Genomic DNA, 10,011 nt, shown 5'->3' on the forward strand with positions numbered 1-10,011 from the left:
ATTTTAATAATGTATCTTATTTCACCCAGTACCTTCAAAATATTATCACTTTCACATATAATCAACATAAGATTATCAAATATGTTACATTTTTTTTTCCAACTAAGTCTTTGAAATCCGATGTAGATTTTTAACTAAACAGCACATCTTAATTCAGACCAGCCACATTTTAGGAGCTCCATGGCCACCCCTGGCTAATGGCTATGGTGTCAGACAGCACAATTCTAGACAATCCTCAGCTGGTCTTTGACCTGCTCTTATACTGAAAGGATTGAAAGGCAGGCGTCCACCTCATCTGCCTTATTTCCAAGCGTTGGATGTTTTTTTCTGACAGTCCCCAGATCTTCCTATGCATTAGGTGGGCTCTGGGGATGTAAGGAATGGGTAAGTGGGTCCGAATGCGGGCTGCGGGGCCCGAGCGTCGGGAAAGAGCCGACACCGGGAATTTGGGATGATTGAATACGACGATGTCTCGGCGGCAGCTCGCACAGTGTCTGCAACAGAGGAAATGCTCGGTCAGTACCAGCCGCCAGTCCCCTCGCCCCCACCCCCGTCCACACAGCCGCAGATAAGCTGGCTTCCCCCACGGAGGCAGAGAGGAGCGCCGATGAGTCATCTGTACGCACAGAATGGCAGTGACTCGCCCCAGCCCGGGCTAGAGGCTGAGAAGCCTTTTCAAGAAACTTCCCACGCTTGTAGTACTTACTCGCGCAGAACCCTCCGCAGCCTCCAGCGGGCCGCCGACTCTCAGCTTCCTCCTCTTACTTCTCCGAAAGCCTGAGAAAGGGAAGAGCGGCTTCTGAACTTCCTCAGGCAGACCGAGCGCCCCAAGTAAGACCCAGGAAGCCCCCGGAAGGGGCGGCTGCCCTGCGCGTTCCACAGGTGACCCGGGGGTGACACCCAGCCCTGGCCGAGCCCCACCGAGCCAACGCTGCGCCCCCCTCTCGGGGCAGTGCGTCTGGTAGCGGAGGAAGTGAGGCCCCGCAAGGCTAGGAGGGGGCCACAGCCTTCCGTCCACATGCACACATGGGGAGGTTTTCTCATCAAGGCAGGCTTGACCTCCAGGCATTTCTTGCCGTCCCCGCTGTTCACAGCTGTCGCCCGTTCTGACTGGCTGGTGCCCCCGGGCCACTATGTGTGGTTAGTGCAGACAGCAGCTGGGGACGAAGGCGGCCCTCACTGAGCCCCTCCGGGAGCCTCCAGCCGCCAGGAACGTCCCACCTCCGGGCTTTCCCACGTGCTGCTTCCCGGCCAGGTATGCCCTCCTTCCCTTTCCACCTCTCTTCTTGTCCCTCCTCCGCCAGATCCCACAGCAAACCAACCCAACACTCCCGGGGGACTTGCCTGGCCCATGGCCCTTGGAAGAGGGAGTCCCAAAGGCTGTATCGCTCCGCCGATGGGACTAGAGGTGGTCCCCTGAGCCCCGAACAGCTAACCACCGGCTGGCTCCTGACTTCAGTGTCCTGGATGCAAGAATTCGGCTGGGTCAATCAGATTGCTGTTTCTTTCTAGCGTTTGAACTAATTCTGTGTAAGTTGTGGCCAGGCAGTGATAAAACACCCAAAGACAAAGCAAAAGAACAACAACAACAAAAAATGGTATTGGAAGTGTATCTGGATTCTAGGCTTGAAGCCTGTGACAGCCATTTTGGGGTCATTTCCAAGCTGATGAGCAGGCAGAAGAAGCTGATCTACAGAGAAAAAGGAAGAGACACAGAGGGAATGAGAAATGAGAGAGAGAGAGAGAGAGGAGGGGAAGGAGGGGAGAGAGGGGGTTGGGGAGCCACTGGGCCTCTAGTCTTTCCGGTGTCCTGTTCCAGTTCAATAACCCAGGGCTATGTAACTCATTTCCTGAGCTAGGGTTCCGTGACGTTCCTCAATCCTTGCTGTAAAAGCTTCTTTTTCACTTTAACTAGTTTGAAGAGATGTCTATTGCTTGAAGCCAAAAGAGCCTTGGCTGGAATATTTTCCTTTGAGACTCAGACTGAATGACCACCCCCCACCCCCAGCTCTGCACACCTGCAACCCCAACATGGCCCCCAGCTGTCGCGGCACTTGGCTGTCTCGGCACTTGGCTGTCTCGGCACTTGGCTGTCATGCTTTCTCAGTTCCAGACTCCTCCAAGGAGGGGTTTATCCCCATTTCTTTCTATCCTCAGCACCCAGCATGGAGCTCGCTGAAGATCTGGTGCCTCATGCCTGATTGTTGACTGAGAGAACTAAATGTACCTGTGTTTTCAAGCTCCAATAAAAATTCCTTATCTTTGCATACTCTTTATAGTTTATAAAACATACTCATCCCCAGGCTTCTAGCTTATAGATGACCTGAACAACCTCACTGTGTGTTTCTTAGAACGACACAGATGTGACACCGGTGGCTGGTGAAGACTTCTGTGGCTGTCCCTTGCTTGACGGAAGTGGTCAGCAGAGAAGTTCAGTGACTTGCCTGACACTGCACAGTTGGTGACGTAACTAGAACTGTAAGTCAGGTCCCCTGATCCTGAATTGGGGTATTCCTGTATCCATAGCCTGTATCCTTGCACTTACCTCCACCTTTATGAAATAGGTTGTGTGATCCCCAAAATACCAAGGCAATCCTCAAAGAAAGCTTTTAGTCCCACCTCTGAGAGCCCTAACCTATGCTCTAGGGACTGATGAGTGAATCTAGGGCAAGGTTTTAAAGGACATCGGCTCTCTAGAATTAGGGCAGCCCTGTCCTCTCAAAGCTTTGCACCAGCACTTGTCTCCCTGGTGCTCTCCTGGGCCTGTAACCCCTCACAAAACCATGAGAGTCAGGCCTCAGAACTCCACGGTGTTCCCATTCCCCGAATTGCCCTCAACTCACCCAGCTCATTGCCAAAGCGTTCCCGGTGACTCCCGCCCGATGCATCATTTCTTCGCACTGCTGAGAATGCTGAATGCAACACGCAAGCTCCAGGAGCAAACTTCCCTCCTTCCCTGCTTGCATTCACCACTTTCCCCGCAAGAGTGTTAGCGTGTGGGATGTCTATTCCTCAAAATGTTCTCCTTTAATCCATATGCTCCTAATAAGAGAACAGTTCTCTGCAGGATTTTAGGTGGAATCCCCAAATTCCAAGTGTTCACATTTAGGGGATTTTTTTCTACATATAGGATACTTAAAAGTACTTACAATATTCTGTGTACATTCCAATATTCTGGGTACATCCCAATGTACATATACATATACATATACATATACAATGTATAAAAGTACATCCCAATATTCTGGGTACATCCCAATAATTAATATGATAAAAATCATTTTAGCATTTTGGTAAAACTTAGAAAGCTACTGAATTTGTCAAAATGGCTTATTCTCATATTCTGCACTCAGTCATGCGTCATGTGTCATTTTTGACAAATGCCAAGTGTTTTGGGAAGCCCTGTATGAGGGGGGGAAAAAGATCCCCAGATTGTGATAAATACTTTGTCATACTCCACAAAAGCAACTACATTTATTTTTTCTATTGACGTGAAATTCACATAAGATAAAATTAATTATTTTTAGATGAACAGTTCTGTGTTTACAGTGACCACCTCAGTGGCTTTTGGTATATTTACGGTGATGTACAATACCACCTCTGTGGAGGTCCACAACATTTTCATCACCCCAAAAGGAAGTCCGGATCCATCAAGCAGTTTTCTCCATTTCCCTCTCCCTCCAGCCCCTGGCAGCCACCAGCCCGCTTTTCTATCTTTGTGGATTTGCCTATTTTGGATATTACACGTCCGTGGAATCAGAGAACATGAGACCCTTTATGTCTGGCTTCTCTCACTTCGCATGGGATTTTCAAGGTTTATCCACAGGGAGCATCTGTCAGTGCTTCACCCCTTTGAGCCTGAATACTGTTCCATTGTGTGGCTATACAGAGCCTGCCTGAACTGCGGGGAGGGGACCCGGAACCCATCTACCTATGGGAGGAGTGTCAGAGAGTCGGTGGCCATCCTTACAACACCACAATAAGTAAAATGAAATCCTTTTTTCCTCTTGCACTTTTTTTTTGGTGGGGGCAGGGATGCGGAGCACAGATAGTTGAATTTGCACAACCTCAGCGTGACTAAGTAGGTCTCGGCTGCACAGCTGCTCATGGCTTCTGGGCACGGAGGGCCTCCTCCCAGCCAGGCACCTGCACGATTTCTCATCATCACAACACCATGAAGTGCAGATGCCATTATGCCCATTTCAAAGGAGAGACCCAGAGAAATCAAGGAACTTGTCCAGTGGCCAGGTACTGCCAACCCCCGACCTTCACCTCACCGCGCTGCTTCTAGATCTGCAGTCTCTTCTTGGCTCCTGTCTTAGTCCAGCTGGGTTGCTATGATAAAATACCATACGCGGGGTCACTTATAAACAGCAGAATTTATTTCTCACGGTTCTGGAAGCTGGACGTCCTAGATCAAGGTGCCAGCATGATCAGGTGAGGGCCCTCTTCCAGGCTGTAGACTTCTCCATGTATCTTTATTTGGTGGAAGGAACGAGAGAGCTCTGTGGGGTCTCTTTTGCAGTAATCCCGTTCATGAGGGCTCCACCCTCATTCCCTAAGGACCTCCTAATACCATCACATTGAGCATGAGGATTCAACATATGAATTTGTGGGTGGGGTGGGGTGGGGCAGACACAAACATTCAAACTCTAAGGACTCCTTCTCTTCCCGGTTGCATCATCTTGAGGAGTGCTCTCCATGGATTACAAACCTCACCGACTCCCTTTTCTGTATCCTCAACAGTCTAAAGCTCTCAGCCTGGGCTCATTTCCTGCCCCTTCCCACCTTGAGCTGAGCAGTGCCGCAATACTTAACTGCTTCTGGCCGACAGAACATTCAGGGCTCCTTCGCACATGCCGTTCCCTTTGGCGGAAGGTCCTCCTTGTTTTTCTACTTGGCGAACCCCTCTTTATCCTCCAAGTCTCAGCTCCTGTGTTACAGCCTGCGCCGGCAGGCAGAGACCCTGCCTTCCCATCTTGGCCTCCCTAATACCCAGCACCGCACTGCCCCGTGACCTCAATACCTGCTCCCCGAATGAAGCTGTACCCTGTCCCCGGCCAGCTCCCGAGGCACTTATCCAACCAGGAGGGAGGTCCTGGGACCCTGGGCGAAGCCATTCTGAAAGGCAAAGGGTCTGAAAGGCAGTTGTGCAAGGGCTTTGCGGGGCAGGGAGAGCCTAGAATGTTCCAGTTCTCTTTTACGGAAATGCCAGTACAACCTAATTTCCTCCCTTTTCTGGTAAAGAGGAAAAGCTCCCCAGAACTCTGTTAGTCGTTCTCTGGGCCATTCCTTTCCCTCTGCCTCTGTCTTCCCGGTGGGTATTCCACCTTCTCCCTCTCTACCCCTGGGCAGGGGCGAGGGGGCGCTACTTCTAGAAGGTGGGAGGACAACCAGGAGAAGTTGCAGAGGGAAAAAGAACATCTCGCTTTTTTTTTTTCATCATTGAGGGATTTCTTTTTCATTCTCTTGAATTCTGCCCTCTGCAAACAGGCACGGTGATGCCATGCCCCGGCTTTTCCCTCACTTCCCGTGTTTTTCCCCCTTTGTTGGGAGATCTTCCTGGGATGGGGCCATGGCTACACGCTAGAGTTTCCCGTGCTGAGTCAATGCCGGAGAGAGTGGGTGTGTCCACACGAGAACGAGTGAGCAGTAGCTGGGAAAAGAGCATCTGAGAAGCGGGAAGACAGAACTTGTTTGAGAAGAGCCTTCAGCGGTGGTCTCCTTGCCGGGGTCCCTGCTCTCAGGCCCCCCAGGGCTGCAGCTGTGTCCATCTAGTCAACCACCCTGTAGGAAACCCTACTCCTCAAGCTTGTCTCGCATCAGGTAAAGACAATGGAACTTATGAAAACGTTGCATTTCCATGACATTCAGTGATCCATTGATCCTTCCATTTAGTTGGCAAATATCTGCTGAGCACCTTTCATACTCTAGGCAGTGTGCTAAGTTTATACCCAAGAACCTGCCTCATGGGAAAATAGGTATCACGCTACATAGCACATACTTCCTGCCTGACTTCTGCCTGCCTGTCCTGATTCTTAGTGCTGAAGAGCTTAGAGATCCCTAGTTCAGGGCGTGTGTTTTCTAGGTGAGGGAAGAAAGTTCCAGAGATAGGTAGAGTGCAGAGTCTTCTACATCGATGGGGGCGAGGAGGCAGGGCAGAGAAAAGGAAGCGTGGTCTGGTATAAAGGGCTTGGTTATAGGCTGAATTGTGTCCCCCACAAAAGATGTTGAAGTCCTAACCCCCAGGACCTGCAAATGTGACCTTATTTGGTAATAGGGTCTTTTTTTTTCTTCCTCTTCCCCCCCCTCAGCTTTATTGAGATATAATTGGCATACAACATTGTGTAAAGTTAAGGTGTACAGTGTGTTGATTTGATATCGACTGCAAAATGAATAGAATCTTCTGGACCCTTATTTGGATAAGGATAACTTGGTCAAGTGTTTGATGATCCCGGAGTGGGCCCTAGTCCAACATGACCGTGTTCTTACAAGAAGGGGAAATTTGGACATGGAGATAGACCCACACTCAGGGAGAGTGCCATGTGAAGATGAAGGTGCAGATCGGGACAATGTATGTACATGTCAAGAAATACCAAAGATTGCCAACAAACTGCTATTGTCAAGGTGAAAGGCCTGGAACAGAACCTCCCTCAGAGGGAACCAACCCTACTAACACCTCAGTCTCAGATTTCCAGCCTCCCGAATTGAGACAATAGAGCTCTGTTGTTTGAGCCATCCAGGTTGTGGTGCTTTGTTACCCAAGCCCCAGCTGCAACCGGAAGTCAGCCAGATGCAGCAGATCTGAGCAGGGCATGGAACTGTTGAGAAATGCTCAGAGACGTGAAGGAAGTATCAGGGGACTCACCCCAGGGACTCACACGTACGTAAGAAACACTGGATACTGGATAAGCCCATCGTTCTGGCCAAGGTCTCCTGCTGCTTCCAGACCTAAGGGAGAGTCACGGACCCTTGGAAAACCTGGACCCCTTCAGCCTCTCTGCCCATGGGGACCTTGAGCATCTCTGAAAATCAGAAAGTGGCCTCCATTTTATTGGGGGCAGAATCAATTTAAATTGTGGCGGCTTGTCTTCCAGCTGTCAGCTCGGGCCAGAACATCGCATATTTTCCATCAATAATTCAACGATCTCAGAAATAGAGGCTCCAGGGATTCCTTGGGGAGCTGACTGGTTCCATTCATTATTTAGCGGGTACTTACAGCCTTGCCCCTGAGTGCCAGAGAATCCTGCTCCAGGCTGGATGCCTTCCCCATTCACTCCTTCTCCCTGCCCCTCTGCCTTCGGTGTTCATTTTCTTTTTCTCCTCTTTTCTCCGAGGCTGCTTCCTGTCATCGGGCATGGATACCTTCCAGATTTTACAGTTTCCCGCATCTCTATCTTGCTGTCCAGCACAGGCTGAGATGCTAAAGTCTAAGATGAAAGGTGTATTTAAGAATTCTTTTAGCTCTCCACCTTGCTTAAAAAGGGTTTGTGTGTAGCAACACATAGAGGTTTTGTTTGTTTGTTGCTTATTTTTTTTTCAAGATGCTTGTGAATTGTTCAAACAGGGCCTCTTGGCGAGGCAGCTGGGAGAAGGATCGCAGCATTCCTTCTGATGGCTCCTTTGCACCCACTAGTTGCCCTGGAGCTGCTGGTTTTGTGCGTGGTAGAGGAGAGGAGCGGGTGGGGGGCTGTTCATTGTGTAGCGGCCACTGGAGAGACGACACCCAGGGACAGCACCTGCGACAAGACCAGTGGGCAGCAGCGGTGGTGAGACAGTTTTTGGTGGCATGTCGGGCAGTAGACAGGAGTGAGTGGTATTTGGAGCACAGGAGAAGTAACACTGAATAGCCCATGGCGACTAATACACACTGGTTTGAGGGCACAGAGGGGCCTCCTTGAAGTAACTGGGAGAACTGAACAGAGAAAGGATGATGGCAGGGTCTATAGGGCTTCAGTCAAGGGGCTGGGGACTCAGAGCTACTGTACTTTGACATCGATGTTGATCTGATTTGGAACTCATAGCCTATAGAAGCCTGCAGCATGACTTAGATGCTAAATACAGGGCAATTCACAGAATAGCTGTTGGTCACTGTAAAATATTTATTATTCAGTATTCTGGTGGTGTACAGCTAGGAAACAAAATGTCCTGACACTGAATGGTTTAAAACAACCATTTATTTTGCTCCTGATTTTGTAGGTGAGGAATCTGTGGAGGGCTTGGCTGAATGGTTTATCTCTGCTCTACATGGTGTCATTTGGAGCAACTGGGGAATCCACTACCAAAAGGGCCTTTTGCTCGAATGTCTGGCACATCTAGTGCTTCGTGGCCCCTCTCTTCTCAGGCAATATCTCGTCCTCCAGGGCCTGTGCACGTAGCTGACATTCCCATGGCATGGTGGTCTCGGGGGAGGCTGCATTTCTTACGTGGCGGCTAGCTTCCAAGAGACAGGAGGTGGAAAAGGCCAGACCATCCAAGAGTTGTCACAAGAACTGGCATTTGGGTCATTTCCACCATGTCATAGTGATCCAAGTTTATTTTATGTTGCAGTAACAAGGCCTCCCAAATCTCAGTTGCTTAATGCCACTGAAGTTTATTTCTTACTCATGCAAAAAAGTCTATTCTGGATATGGTCATCTTCCAGGGTAGCTGTTCTCCATGGGTTCGTTCATTTTTCCAGGGCGCTTTGGTCTTAAGGCACCTCTATATCAACACGTGCTTCCAAGATCACTGTTGGAAGAGAAGACAGAGTTTGCATGCTCCCATGCAAAAGCGAAATGTGTCCCTTTCACTCACATTTCATTGGCCAAAGCAAGTTAAATGGCCAAACCTTATTTCAAGGGGGCAACGAAGCACAATCCTCCCTGCCAGAAAGACAGGTGAACCTGGCATATTGGGGAGCAGTGGTGACGTCACTTCGTTCCTCCAGAGGGTGATGCTCATGAGGATCGACTGAAATCAACTCATCATTGGGACCCACACAGCCACACCGAGAGGGGACTTCTAGGAGGCTGGTTAGCGCCACTCAACACTCAGCAACTAACTCCTGCCCTCCAGCCTTAGGAAGACAACTTTAACTGGTGAGTCCTCACAGTTACTGCACATTTTGGAGTTCCTGGGTTGTCTTGGTCCATTCGGGATGCTGTAACAAAATGTCATGGACTAGGGGGCCAACAAGCAACGGAATTTTATTTCTCACTGTTCTGGAAGCTGGAAGTCCGAGATCACCAACAGATTTGGTGTCTGTTGAGGGTTGGTTTCCTTGGTGGTCTTCTCACGGTGGTCTTCTCACCGCTGCTTCTCAAGGCGGAAGGAGCAAGCAAGCTCTCTGCTCTCTTTCATAAGGACCCTGATCCCGCGCATGAGGGCTCCACCCTCTCCAACCAGTTACTTCCTGTGGCTCCACCTCCGAATGCCATCACCTTGGGGGTTAGGATTTCAACACAGGAATTTTGCAGTGACACAGACGTTGAGACCACAGCTCATGTTTGTTTTTTAAGGAGTCGAGACTCTTAAGTATTAAATTTAAAAACACAAAAATTCTATTTGTGTGAAATGAATAGACATAAGGATTTCAAACAACTCACAGAGTGTATTCCAATGTCTGCTTTGCTTCCCTATGTTTTCATCCCCTTCCAGCTGTAACCCCCAGGACAACAATAACCCAAAGAGAGCACTGTTCTCTAATATGTAAGGCCAGAGACACTCATAAAAGCCTTGGCCGTGTGTTTAGTGCCTCTGCTGTGGCTCTCCACCTCGCTTCGATTTTCCCTAGGAAGGATGTCGTTGGGGATGAAGGCACATTCCAACCCCATCACGCTCTTAGGGCGCAAGAAGGGTTGTTTCGGTTTAAAAATTGTACATTTTCCACTCTTGCTCCCTTTGGAGGGATTTAAAACCCCTCACTAGTTTACAGGCCTGTGTGACCTAATGGGGAGAGAGCCGTGTACAATTTTTTTTTTTTTAAATGTCTTCAGTGCTCTTGGGAAAGGCTACTTAATCATTAGCCAA

At 49.4% G+C, this 10,011-nt stretch overlaps 1 long non-coding RNA gene across 2 annotated transcripts; it reads left to right on the forward strand.

The window, feature by feature from the left end:
- The first annotated feature begins 704 nt into the window (after window positions 1-704).
- LOC114216617 (uncharacterized) lies at window positions 705-9,678 on the forward strand. 2 transcript variants are annotated; one of them, XR_015768096.1, is made up of 3 exons: window positions 705-1,255; window positions 2,352-2,478; window positions 6,315-9,678. It is a non-coding gene; the product is annotated as an uncharacterized LOC114216617 (long non-coding RNA). The 2 variants fall into 2 exon arrangements; XR_003610809.2 differs by lacking the exons at window positions 705-1,255; window positions 2,352-2,478 and adding exons at window positions 3,235-4,248; window positions 5,494-5,826.
- The last annotated feature ends 333 nt before the right edge of the window (window positions 9,679-10,011 follow it).

This window comes from Eumetopias jubatus, unplaced genomic scaffold, assembly GCF_037043125.1.
Source record: "Eumetopias jubatus isolate StellerSeaLion01/CBP00866 unplaced genomic scaffold, mEumJub1_p1.0 scaffold_4, whole genome shotgun sequence".
Lineage (NCBI taxonomy): Eukaryota > Metazoa > Chordata > Mammalia > Carnivora > Otariidae > Eumetopias > Eumetopias jubatus.